The following is an 18,889-nucleotide window of genomic DNA, read 5'->3' as shown; positions in this document are numbered from 1 at the left end:
AATTCACGAAGAATGTCCAGATAGCGAGATGCAGTAATCGTTTCGGATCTGAAAAATGGGCCAATGATTCCTTTGGAAGAAATGGCGGCCCAGACCAGTACTTTTTGAGGATGCAGGGACGATGGGACTGCAACATGGGGCTTTTCGGTTCCCCATATGCGCCAGTTCTGTTTATTGACGAAGCCGTCCAGGTAAAAATAAGCATCGTCAGTAAACCAAATGCTGCCCACAAGCATATCGCCGTCATCAATCCTGTGCACTATATCGTTAGCGAATGTCTCTCGTGCAGCAATGGTAGCAGCGCTGAGGGGTTGCCGCGTTTGAATTTTGTATGGATAGAGGTGTAAACTCTGGCGCATGAGACGGTACGTGGACGTTGGCGTCATTTGGACCGCAGCTGCAACACGGCGAACGGAAACCCGAGGCCGCTGTTGGATCACCTGCTGCACTAGCTGCGCATTGCCCTCTGTGGTTGCCGTACGCGGTCGCCCTACCTTTCCAGCACGTTCATCCGTCACGTTCCCAGTCCGTTGAAATTTTTCAAACAGATCCTTTATTGTATCGCTTTTCGGTCCTTTGGTTGCATTAAACCTCCGTTGAAAACTTCGTCTTGTTGCAACAACACTGTGGTCTAGGCAGTGGAATTCCAACACCAGAAAAATCCTCTGTTCTAAGGAATAAACCATGTTGTCCACAGCACACTTGCACGTTGTGAACAGCACACGCTTACAGCAGAAAGACGACGTACAGAATGGCGCACACACAGACTGCGTTGTCTTCTATATCTTTCACATCACTTGCAGCGCCATCTGTTGTTGAAAATTGTAACTACTGTGATTTCGAAAGTTTGTCCGCCTGAAAATGTACTGTTGTCCCAAGCATATTGCAACAAACGGTGTATTTCTATCGCTGCTCGTTTAGTTTTTATTGCCGTTTCAAATATACCGGTCATTTTTGAAACACCTTGTAACTTACGGGTTTGATGCCGGGTGACGTCGTCGAACACTGCCGATAATTCGACAGGAGCACACCCTCCCATTCTCAAGGCACAAATGCAAGGAGGAAGCAATGTGCAAGGGAATTCAATACCTCGGTTTGTTTGTATGGCCTCATGGTAGTGAGATTTTAAACCGGTTTTTCGAACACCCGAATTCAATGCACCCAGATATTCAGTTCACTATGGAGCTGGAAAAGAATGGATGCTTTAACTTTCTTGATGTGTTGATCAGAAGGAAGACTGATTGCACGTTGGGACATTCTGTTTATACGAAGCCTACTCACACTGGCTTGTATCTACGAGCTGATAGTTGTCACCATCCAGCTCAGCGTGAAAGAGTACTTCGTACCTTGGTTCACAGGTCCCACGTTATCTCAGACTCTGAAAGTTTGGCAGCTGAGCTATCAGATCTCGAAGTCAGCTTTCGTCAGAATGGTTATAGTGAGATGCAGATCAAACGTGCGTTGCGCTATCAGCGTTCTGTGCAACGGGTAAGTGACGATATCAACGAAGTGGCCCCTACGTCTACGGCCTTTTTGCGTTACCCAGGAAGCATTTACAACAGGATTGGCCGTAGTTTGCGGAAATATGACGTGAAATGTGTTTTTCGACCACCTTCTAAGATGACGGCCCTGTTGGCGTCCGTGAAAGACGATCTTGGTTTGCGTAAGTCTGGTGTCTATCGTATTCCTTGCAATTGGGGCATGGCATATATTGGTCAATCAGCACTGTGGAAGACCGGTGTGTTGAACATAAACGTCACACACGCTTACAACAGCCGAGCAAATTCGCTGTTGCAGAACATTGCCTTGACACCGGTCATCCTATGGAATACAACAACACGGAGATTCTGGCCTGCACGTCCAGCTATTGCGATAGTGTTATAAAGGAAGCTGTTGAAATCAAACTGTCAAGCAACCTTATAAACAGAGATGGTGGATTTTGTTTAAATGCTGCTTGGAATCCGGCTCTGTCTCTCATCAAAAAACAGACGGACAGAATTAGTGCTACGTCACCTGTTGATTAATAGTCACTATCGATATTTCTGATGTTGGTTATCTTTGGTTGTGTGTTGACTCTGCGGTTAGTTGTTCTGTGTATGGTATCTTCCATGTTTCTCCTCTGTGAACCGAGGCACTAAATTCCCTTGCACATTGCTTCCTCCTTGCATTTGTGCCTTGAGAATAGCAGGGTGTGCTCCCGTCGAAATATCGGCGGTGATCGACGACGTCACCCGGCATCAAACCCGTAAGTTATTTGAACAAGCGATTATATTCTCGCTCTGCGAGCACACTGGATATATAACAGTACGATTTTCTACTTTGATAGTATGTTCCATCTGGTTTTCAAGATATATACCACCGAAAGGAGACAAAAAATGCAACACTCTCAAGTTTAACGTCATTTTATTGACAAGTGACGTGACATCTTGTTCACCAGCGTAGAATTATATGATAACACATGCACACGACATATGAAGTGAGGTGACAAAACGTATGGAATACCTCATAGTATAGGACCACCTCCTGTCCAACGTAGTGACGCAGCTCGACGTGGCATGGACTCAACACGTTGTTGGAAGTCCCCTGCAGATATATTGAGATACGATGCCTTCTATAGCAGCCCGTAAATACGAATGTGTTGTTGGTGCAGGATTTTGTGCTAGAACCGACCCCTCGATTACATCACATAAATGTTTCACGAGATTCATGTTGGGCGATCTGAGTGGCCCGATTCTTCTCTCCTGGTACCACTGAATGAAGTCCTCGCAAGCGTTACATACGAGGTGCGGCTAGAAAAAAAACCGAACTGATGCTGGAAAAAACATTTATTTACAATTATTTACAATTTCATGTTATCTCCTTCAATGTACTCTCCTCCTCGGTCTCTACACCGCTCCATACGAATTTTCCACTGTTCATAGCAATGCTGCAGATCATTTTCGGTAAGTCCATACATTACTTCCGTCGCTTTTTCTTTTACTGCTTCAACAGTCTCAAATCTAGTTCCTTTCAAAGCTGACTTGACTTTAGGGAAAAGAAAAAAGTCACAGGGGGCCAAATCAGGTGAGTAGGGTGGCTGATCTAAGATGGGAATGTTGTGTTTTGCCAAAAACGTCTTCACTGACAACGCACTGTGAGCTGGGGCATTGTCTTGGTGAAGGATCCATGACTTTTTTCTCCACAAATCGTTCCGTTTTCTCCGTACTCGCTCACGTAGGGTAGCCAGGACGCTAATGTAGTAATGCTGATTCACTGTTTGTCCCTCTGGTACCCAATCAATGTGCACAGTCCCTTTGATGTCAAAAAAAAACAATCATCATTGCCGTGAATTTCGATTTTGACATTCGTGCTTTTTTTGTCGTGGAGAACCAGGAGTTTTCCAATGCATCGATTGGCGTTTAGTTTCGGGATCGTAAGTAAAAAACCACGATTCATCGCAAGTAATAACATTTTGTAAGAAGGTGGAATCACTTTCAATGTTTTCCAGGATGTCAGAACAAATCATTCTTCGGCGTTCCTTCTGTTCAATTGTGAGACACTTTGGAACCATTTTTGAACACACTTTGTTCATGTTGAAACTTTCATGAAGAATCTGCCTAACACTTTCCTTGTCAACTCCTGTTAACTCAGACACTGCTCTGATTGTTAAACGGCGATCTTGTCGAACAAGTTTACCGATTTTTTCAATGTTTGCATCAGTTTTTGCTGACAATGGTCTGCCAGTGCGAGCGTCATCACTGGTGTCTTCGCGGCCATCTTTAAATAGTTTAAACCACTCAAACACTTGTGTTCGCGATAAACAATCATCGCCGTACACTTGTTGTAACATTACAAACGTTTCACTTGCAGATTTTCCTAGTTTGAAACAAAATTTGGTGTTAACACGCTGTTCTTTCTGTACACTCAACATTTTCCGACGCACAGACAAAACGTCAACTACTTAAAACAGACGCCACGGGCAGACTGAGTACAGGAGGCAGATGAAACTCGAGCAGTAGGCGGAGCGAGAGTCACGTGACAGGCCACGCGACTTTCAGCCTTATTGCATTCGTTTTATTGTTTCACCAGTACTAGTCCGGTTTTTTTCTAGCCACACCTCGTATATCCCGATAGTGTGTGTGAAAGACGAAAAGCCCTCGGACTTCAGGAAGAGTGAAATACAAGGATTGTCCAGAAAGTAAGTTCCGATCAGTCGTGAAGTGGAAACTACATTGAAAATCAGAAATGTTTTATTTGCGACAGTTGGTTCCACCTTCCAGCTACTTCTCTGCATAGTTGCCGGTCCAGCTAGGACATATGTCGCACCGTTATACCAACTTTCCAATACCCTCGTCATAGAAGGCAGCCGCCTGTGCTTCCCGCCAATTCTCTACGCTCATCTATAGCGCGTTTTCTGTGCGAAAATGTTGTCTTCATACCCAGTAGTTAATGTGAGCAGAGATGAAACACAGAGGAAGCCAATTACCGGCTGTAGTGCGGGTGATCAAACACTTCCCATCGAAAACGCTGCAGGAGCAATTTTCATTGCCCCTGCAGATTACGACCGAAAGTTTTCACGAAGTAGGAACCGTATGACAGATCTGTAATGTGGGCTGCATAACATCAGGCGAAATCTCTCACCAGGACCTCATACTTGGCGGGAGACACTATTTTCTACGCGTCTTTATGTGATCACCATGCGCTAAAAACTGAAAAGAGCGAAGTGATTCAACCGACAGAGATCCTACAGACACTGTCAAACACATATGTGCAAATCCTTATTAGATTTATCACAGGGGTTTCCATTTCTTGACCCATCGGAACTTACTTTCCGAATTTAGGATTATATATTAATACCTTGAGCTGCTGACGGGCGTTGATATATATCAACGGGGACAGGTGAAAATGTGTGCCCCGACCGGGACTCGAACCCGGAATCTCCTGCTTACATGGCAGACGCTCTATCCATATGAGCCACCGAGGGCACAGAGAATGGTGCGACTGCAGGGCCTATCTCGCGCACGCCTCCCGCGAGACCCACATTCTCACCTGATGTGTCCACACACACATTCGTAGCGCCCATATCCAACAATCTCATTACTCGTGGAAGACTTTCTTACCAAGTCCCGTAAGAGTTCGCCAGCCGCGGTGGCCAAGCGGTTCTAGGCGCTTCAGTCCGGAACCACGTGACTGCTACGGTCGCAGGTTCAAATCCTGCCTCGGGCATGGATGTGTGTGATGTCCGTAGGTCTAAGTTCTAGGGGACTGATGACCTCAGATGTTAAGTCCCATAAGAGCCATTTGAACCATTTGAACCCGTAAGAGTTCGGGTAATTTGTGTGCATCCGCACAGAAGAGAAAGCTCATGGCCGGTATCGGATATGTCCGAAAGAACAGACATCATATCCATATAAGTACATTACTTTTCGAATATCCCTCGTAATTTCCCATTTAAAGAGAACAAGTGCTAAGGGTGTAAATGCTACCGAACCATCAGTTTAACAAGTCACGGTAGCAAAATATTGATATGAATTAGATACAGATGAATGGAAAACTCTGGTAAGCAAACCTCGGAGAAGATCAGTTTCGGTTGTCCTCAAATGTAGGAACTAATGTGGCAATACTGATCAGCCAACTTACGCCAGAAGATCGGTTGAGAAAGGCAAACCTACGTTTACACCATCTATAGATTTAGACAAACCTTTTAAAAATGTTGTCTAGGATACACTATTTGAAATTTTGAAGGTAGCTGGGATATAATGTGTCTAGACAAGACAGCCTAGACACAATGAGAGGAAGCCGAAAGGCACGCGCTAAGCTCAAGCAGATGGGCGTGAGGTCTGAAACAGGATACGTAATGAATGCTATAAAGAAAAGTACGTAGCTTCTGGAATACTTAACTTTAATCCATCATTTGTATATCGCTCTTGACGATACAAGTTAGGCTCTTTAGATACATGCAATATAATGCTAATGGCGCCTTGCTAGGTCGTAGCCATTGACTTAGCTGAAGGCTATTCTAACTATCTGCTCTGCAAAGAGCGAGGCTTCGTCAGTGTCCATCGCTAGCTACGTCGTCCGTACAACTGGGGCGAGTGCTAGTACGTCTCTCTAGACCTGCCGTATGGTGGCGCTCGGTCTGTTATCACTGAAAGTGGCGACACGCGGGTCCGACATGTACTAATGGACCGCGGCCGATTTAAAGCTACCACCTAGCAAGTGTGGTGTCTTGCGGTGACACCACATAATGTGCAGACACTAATTTATTTATAACTTCTACTGAAACAAGAATGAAGTTATAACAGTCGAATGGCATGAAAACGTAGCCATAGTTGAGAAGGGCGAGATACGGGATTGCACCATATGCCTGATGTTATTCCATCTGTATGCTGAGCAAGTTGTGAAAGAACGTAAGTAGAAATTCGGAAGTGGAATTAAATTTCAGGGAGAATTTCACAAGTTTACTGCTTACATTGTAATCCCTTTTGAGATGGCAAAGGACTTGGAAGGACAGTTGATCGGAACGGATAGTATTTTGAAAAGAGATTATAAAATTGACATCAACAGAAACAACAAAGAGTTAATGGCATGTACTCGAATTAAATCAGGCTATGTTGAGAGATTTAGATTACAAAATGAGACATGAAGAGTTTGTATAGCAATTTGGGCAGAAAATCAGCAATGGGCCGAGTACAGAAGACATAAAATGCACACTGGCTATAGCAAGGAAAACTGTTTAAGAAAGTAGGACATAAATTTAAGTATAGTCTTGTATAGAAGTGAAATGCAGTCGATAAGACGTTCAGAAAAGGAGAGCATAGAAGCGTTTGAGATATGGTGTTATGGAAGAACGCTGATGGTTAGATAAGTACATTGAGTAACAAATGAGTAGGTACTAAACCGAATTGGGGAAAAAATTCATTTGTGGCACAACTTGACTGAATGAAGTGCTCGAGGTTTGCACAGGAAACACTAGCATGGAGGGCTGCATCAAACCAGCCTTCAGGCTGAAAACCACAACACCACCATGTTCTCCAATTTAAACTGAGTTGCTGACTATTTCCAAGCTGCATGTACGCATTCTTGGTAGCTATATGATTTTCAAATTTGATGCTGTGTATTTCGCTTTCCAACCGAGGTGACAATTTCATATTTGAGGCAAGCACACAATGTGACGCAGTGTCCGGATTTGCATCATTCATGCCATGTTTTCAGCTTCCTAGCTGAAACCGGGAGTCCATATTTAAGCTGGGCGCACTGTGCATGAGTAGTAGTAAGATATCCAACTCTAATGGCTTTTATACGTTTGTTAACTCAGTTCGTGATTCTGTTTTGAAGCTGCACACGCGCTAGATGAATAGTCATAACATTTTCCACCGTCTGCAGTCACACGCCATCGCAAAAATCTAACAAGAATGTACAGTATGGATCTATCTGTTTTACAACTGGTATACGGGACCGGTTTCGCGAAAATCAAATCGAATAACCATCTTCTGAATCCCAAGAGCAAATGGATCAAATGGCTCTTAGCTCTATGGGCTTAACATCTGAGGTCATCAGTCCCCTAAACTTAGAACTACTTAAACCTAACTAACCTAAAGACATCGCACACATACATGCCCGAGGCAGGATTCGAACCTACGACCGTAGCAGCGTCGTGGTTCCGGATTGAAGCGCCTAGTACCGCTCGGGTACAGCGGCCAGCTGAATTCCAAGAACATCTAAAGTAAACCACAGGTATTTTTTTGGAAAAGTATTAGGTTCCTGGACAATTGTGCCGGTTATTACATCATTTGCAGTTTGTGAGACGTATATGTGCCAATAAATAACATAAAACGAAACAAGAAAAGTAGACAATGGAATGTGATAAGTTAAATCATCTCCAAATTTTATAATCAAAATTTTCATGCGGTATAATATGTTTTTCATTTTCATTAGAGGATATGTGTTTTGATGGGTTTTGCTGTAATTTTTTCGTATTTATAACTGTTATAAATTTCGTCTGCAAGCAAAAATATATAGCTTAGAAATCTTAAGTTCAAATGTGTATCAAACCACACTAATTTTCAAAATCAGTTAATGTAAATACATTGTTTGTGAAAGTTTAATAACGATCAAACTGGAGTTTTGTCCTGTTACATTTTTAAAAAAAGTGTAAAACGAGTTCTGGCCACAATGGGTTTAACGGCAACAGTGAAAGTTTTTGTTGTGTGTTATGCGTTAATTAATTTAGCCGTTGTAAGTAGTTGGTTAGGATCTCTTGAATTCTCGCGGATGTCATGGGGTGGTAGCAGGCAGGGCATCTGGCCACCCCTGAAATTGTGTCAAATACCATAGTTCACCTTAGCAATTAATGGTCTTTGGAATGCAAATATCTGACTTGAAAGTACTACGTAATGATGATGTATTTATTGCTGTGCACTTTGTGCCAGGCAAATTCTTTGTTAAAACTGTATGTAAATAAATTAATGAAGTGATTTAAATGTACAGGTCACTTAAGATAAACACTATAAAATATCTTTCTGTACAGGGCTAAATTTCGGTAGAAAATCTCACTGCAACACACGACAAGTAATCCTCAACATATTTTGGATTAACATACATGGTGTTCGGAAATTCCCGTTACAAAGTTCGAGATCGTGTAGAGAGGAGTTATTACATAATGTTTTGAGCAGGAACACATGTTTGGAAATGTCATCCAGCGACGCTACAGAGAGGGCAAGTTACAGGCGCCGGAGCCTGTAAATGTACGCGTATACAGGATGTTTGTCAAGGATAGATGTATCAGTTAGAGGCAAGGCTCAAATAGTTCAGAAACGAACGAGTCTAAAGTTAAACGTGAAAATAATTTTGATACCTCTGGCCATGGAGTACATGTACCGAAACTGTTGTTGCTAAGAATGTACCGTAGGGTATGCAACTTTCAGAGATGGTAGTGCGGACCAAAATAAGGAAACCCTGTGTTAATAATGGGCTCTAAAATGCATACCTGAGAAGCTATGAGCACTAGTCCATCTTCGCTAGTGTGCCTCTATTGAACACGTGTCACAGCTCTTAAGTTATGCGCTTTAGAGTCAATGTTTACTACACATTTTCTCGTTTTGGTGCATACTACCACCTCTGAAAGCTGCCTACCCTACATTCTTCGCAAAAGCAATAGCTCTACGTGAATTCCACTGTCAAAAGTATCAGAATGGCTTTGTTTATAACTTTCGCCTTGTTGGGCTCTGGACCAGGATCCCGTACCACAGATAGATAAATGTATCATTCTTCATGAATCTCGAAAGTTTTTAACATCATCAAGGAAACATCCTGTACATTCATAAATTTACATGCGTTGGCGCCTGTAATTTCGACGCTATGTAGCGTCGTTGGGCCATGTTTCCGGACATGAGCTCGTATTCGGATTTTTATGCTCTCACTCCACTCGACATGTCATAAAAGTTGCTAACGCGAATTTCCAAACACGCTGTACACGTAAGTGTAATTCACCTGATGGCGGCGGCATGCTGCAGACATGCGTAGAGCTTACAAATACACTACTGGCCATTAAATTTGCTACACGAAAAGAAATGCAGATGATAAAAAGGTATTCATTGGACAAATATATTAGAACTGACATGTGATTACATTAACACGCAATTTGAGTGCATAGATCCTGAGAAATCAGTGCCCAGAACAACCACCTCTGGCCGTAATAAGGGCCTTGATACGGCATTGAGTCAAACAGAGCTTGGATGGCGTGTACAGGTGCAGCTGCACCTGCAGTTTCAACACGATACCACAGTTCATCAACAGTAGCGACTGGCGTATTGTGACGAGCCAGTTGCTCGGCCACCATTGACCAGACGTTTACAGTTGGTGAGAGATCTGGAGAATGTGCTGGCCAGGGCCCGTACAGGACCTGCAACATGCGGCCGTGCATTATCCTGCTGATATGTAGGGTTTCGCAGGGATCGAATGAAGGGTAGAGCTACGGGTCGTAAAACATCTGAAATATAACGTCCACTGTTCAGAGTGCCGTCAACGCGAACAAGAGGTGACCGAGACGTGTAACCAATGGCACCCCATACCATCACGCTGGATGATATGCCGGTATGGCGATGACGAATACACGCTTCCAATGAGCGTTCACCGCGATGTCGCCAGACACGGATGCGACCATCATGATGCTGTGAAAAGAACCTGGAGTCATCCGAAAAAATGACGTTTTGCCATTCGTGCACCCAGGTTCGTCGTTGAGTACAGCATCGCAGGCACTCCTGTCTGTGATGCAGCGTCAAGGGTAACCGCAGCCATGGTCTCCGAGCTGCTGCTGCTAACGTCGCCGAACTGTTCGTGCAGATAGTTGTCGTCTTGCAAACGTCCCCACCTGCTGACTCAGCGATCGAGACGTGGCTGTACGATCCGTTACAGCCACGCGGATAAGATGCCTGTCATCTCGACTGCTAGTGATACGAGGCCGTTGGGATCCAGAACGGCGTTCCGTATTACCCTCCTGAACCCTCCGATTCCATATTCTGCGAACAGTCATTGGATCTCGACCAACGCGAGCAGCAATGTCGCGATATGATAAATCGAAATCGCGATAGGCTACAATCGGACCTTTATCAAAGTCGAAACGTGATGGTACCCATTTCTCGTGCTTACACGAGACATCACAATAACGTTTCACCAGGCAACGCTGGTCAACTGATGTTTGTGTATGAGAAATCGGTTGGAAACTTTCCTCATGTCAGCATGTTGCAGGTGTCACCACCGGCGCCAGCCTTGTGTGAATGCTCTGAAATGCTAATCATTTGCATATCACCTCATAATCTTCGTGTCGGTTAAATTTCGCGTCTGTAACACGTCATCTTCGTGATGTAGCATTTTTTAATGGCCAGTAGTGTATTCGCAAAAAGTAGATATTATTTCTTAAGCAGATACGAATGCAGAGATGCCGTTCAGCAATCCTTGATCACCTATAGTTTTCTTGCGGATGTGGTCTTTTTTTGAGCTATTTTGGTTTCCGCTTCCAAAGCGATCGTCCTATATCAGCTGGAGCTGGCAGCTGGCATGCGTCCTAGACGTTTGGCTGAGTTGTGCCGGTCCCGCCGCAATTTCTTGTGCAGTGAGTGGAGGCCACTCCTCGATGCAAAAGCAGCAAGGGCCGGACTGGGGTCACGAGAGTGGCCTCACAGGCAACCGGCCGCCTGCCCTCTCTCGGCAAGTGGCGCGCTGTCCCGCTCCGGCCCCGTGGCGCGGGGTAAGGCCGCGGCAACCCGGGACTCACCGCTATCGGAATCAGATAATCGCGCGCCCCGGGCGGGGGCAGTTTGCCAGAGAGCGCGCCTTGTTTCGCAGCAGCCAGCGACCGGAAAACAGCCTCCGCCAGACGGCCGCGCCGCGTCGCCCGGGGACTTACACCGCCGCAGCGTCAAGGGATGTACAGGTGGAAGAGCGCCCGTTGGCCCCATTTCCTGGGCGACAACTACATGCTCTAGCTTACAGCCCTGCAGGGTTTTTCGCTCTACATACTTACACAGACAAGCATCCGTATCTGAAGCAAAAGACTAACTAATTCTAAGCGAATACAGGTTTTATCGTAATCCACATTAGCAAATGGCTAACTGTAGTGGGACGCGAAATTGAAGCGTCACTCATCCACCAGTGTCAGCCCAGTTTGCAGGTGATTATAAGTTTAATTTAGTGTTTTGTTCATGTATTTTGTAATATTCGCAATGTTTGTGAATTATCTAAAGTTTTGTATTTACTTTTATGTTTCATGTACGGAGAGGGCGGCGCAACGAACGGGGACAGCATCTTCACTGCCGGGACCAGAGAGTAAATTGCTGGCCACTATACGCCGCGGGTCGACAGCCAAAGAACAACAGAAGCTCCTGAAACCGAGTTGTTGCGTCGTGCTTCTAAAAACTGAAAACATAAGAATTTGTAATGTTTCTACAACAATGGCGTCATAGAAAGTTTAATCATGTTGTAAATGTTCAGTCCTATCTTGTCAAGGCTCATGTTCACGTCTATATGTAGTATATATGAAGATAATAAACTAGTGTATACTACAAAAGTTTAAATACGTGTTCCGAGAATTTATTTACGAAGAATTATATTAAGGAGGAAGTATTACTGATTTATTTGACAAGATTATTAATTTTTGACAACTTTCATCGCGAGTTTGAGTCTTAAAAGTTTATTCGGTGTGGTTTTAATATTTATTAAAGCATATAACTTGTATTAATATAATTTCTGAGAAGAAACAAACGACATCTAAATCGAAAAAAGTTTGCGCAAACCACTTGGACTGAGTGACGTAATTCTGCGCATACGACTCAAATTATATGTTTTAATTGCAGTTTCGTTCAAGAACCATTCAGAGACAACTTTTTAAAAATTTAAATAATTTTGAAGTGTTTTGTAACTGACGTAGGTGACGAAGTCTGTACATTGTCATATGTCAAAAGAAAATCATTTATACAAAACTTGCGTCGTTACACTACGTAACCCGGAGCAGAATGCTGATTGAAAGTTGCGTATCTAACGGCTTTCGGAAGTAACAAAATCTTCATTTCCAGTACCCATACAAATTATAAAAATGTACATATTGTAATTAGGCTGTTTAGGTTTTTATGTTGGTAGCGCCACGTAGCGCTCTGTATGAAAATCACAGACTGCTGTGTGCAGTCTGTGGTTGGTTGGCATTGTTGGAATATTCGCTATTGTAGTGCTGTGCAGTTGGATGGGAACAGCGCGTAGCGTTGCTCAGTTGGAGGTGAGCCGCCAGAATTGCTGGATGTGGAGTGAGAGATGCCAGAGTTTTGAGAGGTTGCTATAAGCGAACGACCTTGACGTGTGTCCGCCAGAAAAAGGAAATTTGTAGGGAAAGAGGTCATGAATTGATCGATATATGGTGACTTTTGAGCATTATTAAGGTAAATACATTGTTTGTTCTCTATCAAAGTATTTTCATAACTATGCCTATCAGTAGTTAATGCCGTCAGTAGTTAGAATCTTTTATTCAGCTGGCAGTATTGGCGCTCGCTGTATTGCAGTAGTTCGAGTAACACAGATTTTTGTGAGGTAAGTGATTCATGAAATGTATAGGTTATTGTTAGTCAGGGCCATTCTTTTGTAGGGATTATTGAAAGTCAGATTCCCTTGCGCTAAAAAAATATTGTCTGTCAGTTTAGTGATGAGCAGAATAAGTAAAGAGAGAAATGTCTGAGTACGTTCAGTTTCGCTCAGCTGTTTGTGCTGGTAAACTTCTACGTTATTTGATTTTCAGTCATTTATAATGTTTCAAAGGGGACGTTTCCGTGTGTGTGTATGTTCCACACTTGACTGATTACGACCAAACTTTGTGCGTACATAATTAAAAACCGACCAGGGTGGGGGTGAAAAAGCAGTGTAGAACTTGCTTACTTGAAGTTAAACAGTAGTTGAGAACGAGAGCATTTAGGGACTTGCAACAAATTTACACATAATATCAAACCCTTACGAAACTTTTTCTCCCTGACGATTCCCACAAAATGATGAAAGGAAAAACGTTTGTCGTTTACTAAATTCTCGTAATGTAAGGCAAGACCTTTTAATTTATTACTTCCTTACTACTAAATGCATTGGTAAGAAATTTTGCTGCAGTATTCTCATACACAACTGAAAGTACGAGACCAATTGCATAGTTACACGACTCATTTCAGGATATACGACGCCAATGACATTGAATGCGTGAAAAACTACCGCATTAGGCGAAATGTTGAAATTAGTTACTTCGTTGCTACTAACTCTGGTCGCAACACTTCTCGCAGACACTATCGACATTTGTCGCCGAATGTAGCTACACAAATATATCATTGTACGGTAAATAGTTCAGGAGACACGATATCAGATCCTGAGATGCGAGGATCAGTGTGTCGTGACTACCAGGCTTTTTGATTTCTCTGATTCACAACCAAACTGACACATTCCAGTCTGTCCCCCATGTCCTTTGAATATGGTCAAGTCATTCTGAAACTGGTAAAGTCAAAATAAATTATCTCAAAAAAAGACTGTTTACAGTTTTTTTTTCAATCTTTCAACAAATATTAACATTTTTGTCGTTGATTAGAGCATGCTCCACTACCCAGGTAGAGAGGAAACACATTTTAAGTGCCACTCGGGCGGAACAGAATCCAAGCCTCTTTACCTTACAATCTGCCACGCTGAACGTGCACCTATGAGGCAATCGAAACAAATGTGTTATTTACCTGTATGCTACCGACGAAAAGCCGCTGCTCGCAACATTTGCCTCAGAATCTACGGAAATCGTTTTCCACAGAAGTCTCACTCCGCACTAATGTTCCTTCACGAATAATAACTAGCATTTATAAGCCATGGCAAGAAGTTCCTTAGTACTTCGAGTCTTGTTTCGAGATACGTTGGTTAAGTTATATCAGTTGGTCGTCACAAATACTGATATTTAAGAAGTGAGTGAATAAATTTCTTTTGGCGATGATTACTGACATGTGTCGTAGCATGATATGAATTCGTTGACATCTGATATTTGATGTCCGAAGTTGTGACGTTGTCACGACAAGTCCTGCCTCTAAGAAGCCTAACAGTGCTCTGCTCTCTGCAGCGAAATGACATTGCTTTTTGCCTACTTCCTAAAAAAAATCGCTGCATACAGATCTGTACTACAGGAGAATTACATGTCTTTTATTATCTCTAAGTAGGTTAAAATTTATTCTTAATATTTTAATTGAAGCTGGACCTATAATACTGATAATTTCGCTCCTAGGAACATCTTGAAAGTTATGACGTTGTATCTCGAAAACTACAGAACTGAATGAAATCCTTCTTTTCTGATTCAATACCACAATATGGGGCTCGACAAAAGGTCTTTTCAAGGTTGCACACTGCGTGGCGTTTAGTTGGAAAGACCTGTAGCGAGAGAGGTAATCTGGTATTGAATAAGAAAAAAGGATTTGATTCACTTCAATAGTTTCCGATGTACGACGTCATAATTTTCAAGACATTCCTGGGAGCAAAAATTTTAGTAACGTAACTGCGGCCACAATTAAAATTAAGAATAAATTTTGACATGTTTAGAGACAGTAAAAAGGCATGAAATTCATGTATGGTATAAATCCCTATAAAGCGATTTTTGTAGGAGATACGGAAGACTTTAACGCCCATATATGCTCTTTCATATATATATATATATATATATATATATATATATATATATATATATATATATATATATATATGCTTTGTTTCGCCAACCATTCCTAAGAAATATAAAGTTTAATGTCTGTATATCACACAAAAATAACGCAAATTTTCTCAAATGAATGTACAACGTATTTATCTATAGTGCCTTTCCTACTGCTCTCTTTCGAGTACTTACTTCACACAACGTCCTGAAACCGCTCACTGAGAACTACCAGTTTCAAGCAGCGGAAGTGGCCATAGAGAGAGAGCCGGCAACGTCACATTGTTAGAATCAGTTTAAGTCGAACTACATGTTACCATATTTTCGCGTCCTTACGTATGTTAGTTCGCTAAGGAAATATCCTTGTATCAGACAGTTTACGTTTTTATCCTCAAACTGTTGTTGATGGAAAGAAAGAAAACATCAAAGTAAGTGGAAGTATCTAGAAACTTCATCAATAATGTAGATGCCCCCTGCAGTTACGATGTATACACACATTTTACAGTGAGCTGTAGTTTTAATGTATACACACTTTCCTTTCTAGGGGATACCGCGTGGCACTGACCAAGCGGGTGGTGAGGTCTGCGTGTAGCCTGCTTTTGGCAGGATCTCCCAGGCCGGTCACGTCGCATCGATTGAAACTGACGAAAAGTGTCGCACAACGCCCAACCTCTTCCCACATCCTTTTCCATAGTTCTTTTCCCCAGCACCCCAGGATCCAGTGATGAGGCGGATAGAAGGGGAAGATTTCACACCTACAATTTCCACCATGCCGATGTACCGTGATGAATGGTTACGGAATTGTAACAAGTTGGTTACTTCTTTGCAAGTTGAGATTCACCACTTACAAATCCACGCGAATGGTAGTTTCTCCAGACACTTTCCTTTTGTGGTGGGATAAGGACAGTGGTAGCAGGCTTGAGTGAGCCTGGTAGCTACTGGTATGACTTACGCACTGGCAGCTGCAAATACATATGCGACTAGGTAGCACCATTTAGGACAACGCTGAATGGGGAAGACCATAGAAAAAGGTAGACTAAACAGCGCTAGTCACACTTGCACTTGCCTGGAAATAAGGAGCCAAAAAGTCATTCCTAATCTGCTAATGAAAATCGGAATGAACAATATGATTCAGGGGATCTGAGAAAGAGGACTTAATCACAAAAATCAGCTCGAAACATCGGTGACATCTGGACAGATTAAAAAACTGCTAGCTAGCAATCCGAGGGTACATGTATATCGTAAGCCAAGGTTCTGCTGAAACCCTTCCTGGAGATCGTACTCTCTTGCAAGAAACCCTTTCGGACAGACTTACCAAAGAGCCAGCTGACAGAACGGATGTTGATCAGGAACGGATGGCTTTAAAAAATTCTATCAAAAAGGCTGAAGAGGGGGTCATTGGTTTAGACGTAAAGACGAAAAATGACTAATTGAGGGCAATAATGAAGTAATTAAGCAACTCACAAGTGTCAAGCGGGATACATACCCATATCTTGCTTAAGACCATACTAAACGGGAAAGACAATACGTTCATAAGAGCTCTTACAGAAACGTCAGACTGATATAAGGACAATCAAGAACAATTGGCGGCAGCAAAAAGCTAAGGAACTCTGAAGTTTGTCACATGCCAGGCACATGGGAATTTTTTTCCCTGAAATGAAATAGGATGTACGGATTTGTCCGCTCCTCATAAGGAAACCTGAAAGCAGCCGACTGTACGCTCACCCACATTCACAGGCATTGTTGAGTCGCTACAAAAGGTACTTCAGCTCACTCCGTAGTTCCAATGCTGCTGACGACTTTCTAAAACACGACCCACAATATATAGCACAATCTTGGATGGTAGTCCCATTGATATTTATACATCTGCATATACCTACTCTGGTAATAAACGTACATTATTTGGCGGAGGGTACCCTGCACCACTACTAGTTATTTCCTGTTCCTCTTGCAAACAGAGCATGGGAAAAACACCTAAGCCTCCGTACATGCACTAATTTCTCTTCGCTTAGTGCTCGTGGATCTTAGCGATATGTACGTTGGCGGTAGTAGAATCGTCGTCTTGTCAGCTTGAGATGCCTGTTGTCTAAACAGGGATGTAGTCTTTCTACCCTACTGTGCAGGCTACACATAGAAGAAGCAATGTCGGAAATAAGAGAAATGATCAAGAGAGGATTTAAAATTCAAGTTAGAACGATATCCATGATAAGAAAAAATGTTCAAATGTGTGTGAAATCTTATGGGACTTAACTGCTATGGTCATCAGTCCCTAAGCTTACACACTACTTAACCTAAATTATCCTAAGGACAAACACGCACACCCATGCCAGAGGGAGGACTCGAACCTCCGCCAGGACCAGCCGCACAGTCCATGACTGCAGCGCCTTAGACCGCTCGGCTAATCCTGCGCGTCATCCATGATAAGATTCGCTCATGAAATTGCTGTCTTCAGTGAAAGAAAAGAAGAATCTTTTGAATGCAATGAACAGTTTAATGAGTACAGAATATGGAATGAAAATGAATTGAAGAAAGACGAAAGTGATGAGAAAGTTAACATCAGGATTACGTATCACGAAGTAGATAATATTAAGGAAATCTTCTATCCAGGCAGCAGAATGAGCCATGACGACCGGAGTAAGGGGCGCATCAAAAGAAGACTACCTCTGGTAAAAAGAGCACTCCTGGCAAAGAGAATTCTACTAGTATAAAACGAAGAGCCTTAATTTGAGGAAGAATTTCTGAGAATATACATTTGGAGCACAGCGTTGTATGGTAGTGAAACATGGACTGCAGGAAACACGTAAAAGAAGGTAACAGAAGCATTTGGGATCTGGTGCTGCAGACGAATGTTAAAAATTAGGTGGCCTGGTAAGGTAAGGAAATAGGGTGTTCTCTGGAGAATCGGCAAAGCAGGAGTTATGTGGGAAACACTGGTCAGAAGATGTGAGATTATGGTAAGATATCTGTTAAGACATCGTGCAACAACTTCTGTGGCACTAGAGTCAAGCTGTAGAGGTAAAAACTATAGATGGAAACACAGACTGGCGCACAACCAGCAAATAATAGTAGTAGGTAGCAAGTGGTAGTCGGAGATGAAGAGGTTATCATAGGAGAGGAAAGCGTGGCGCGCCGCATCAAACCAGTCAGATCATTGATAACACAAAGAAAAAATGTCTTTTCGCCAGGGACGCCTATTACTATGTTCTACATACGGGAGTCTGAGCGGCGTTTAATCGACGGTGAATGATTTCTTAAAAGCCAAACAAAGCTTCGGGTTTCCTCTTGCACCCTTCTATTGCCACACCAATGACTGAGTGGACAGAGGCCTTCGACACGCTTAGCGATTTTACATAGGACTTGTATTTTCTCGGATTTCCGATAAGAACTTTTCTGCGGTATGACGTTGGAAGTTGTACACTTCGTACATCGATCTTTTCGCAATTGCACGAATTTTAACAAAATTTTGTTTGTCATCATTTGTTAGTTCTTTTTTGAACCGAGAGGCAACAGTCTCTGCTTCCTCAATATTTTAGTTATCTTTTTATTAAATCTCGGTCGGTCTTTCGCTTCTTTACTCCACTTAATCGTTACACATCTCTCCAGAAGCGATGTACATCAGTTTCAACTTCCCAGAATGAGTTTTCCACTCTGCAGCGGAGTGTGCGCTGATGTAAAGCTCTCTTTTAATTTGGCCTGCAGTTCCTCTTCAAGCTTGGC

At 42.8% G+C, this 18,889-nt stretch overlaps 1 non-coding gene across 1 annotated transcript; it reads right to left on the bottom strand.

The window, feature by feature from the left end:
• Positions 1-4,889: 4,889 nt before the first annotated feature.
• Trnat-ugu (transfer RNA threonine (anticodon UGU)) lies at positions 4,890-4,964 on the bottom strand. Its single transcript has one exon. It is a non-coding gene; the product is annotated as a tRNA-Thr (tRNA).
• Positions 4,965-18,889: the final 13,925 nt, after the last annotated feature.

Source organism: Schistocerca serialis, chromosome 8 (genome assembly GCF_023864345.2).
Source record: "Schistocerca serialis cubense isolate TAMUIC-IGC-003099 chromosome 8, iqSchSeri2.2, whole genome shotgun sequence".
In the NCBI taxonomy this organism is placed as follows: Eukaryota; Metazoa; Arthropoda; class Insecta; order Orthoptera; family Acrididae; genus Schistocerca; species Schistocerca serialis.
Note: the sequence above shows the minus strand (reverse complement) of the source record. Positions and strands in the feature narration are given on the sequence as shown.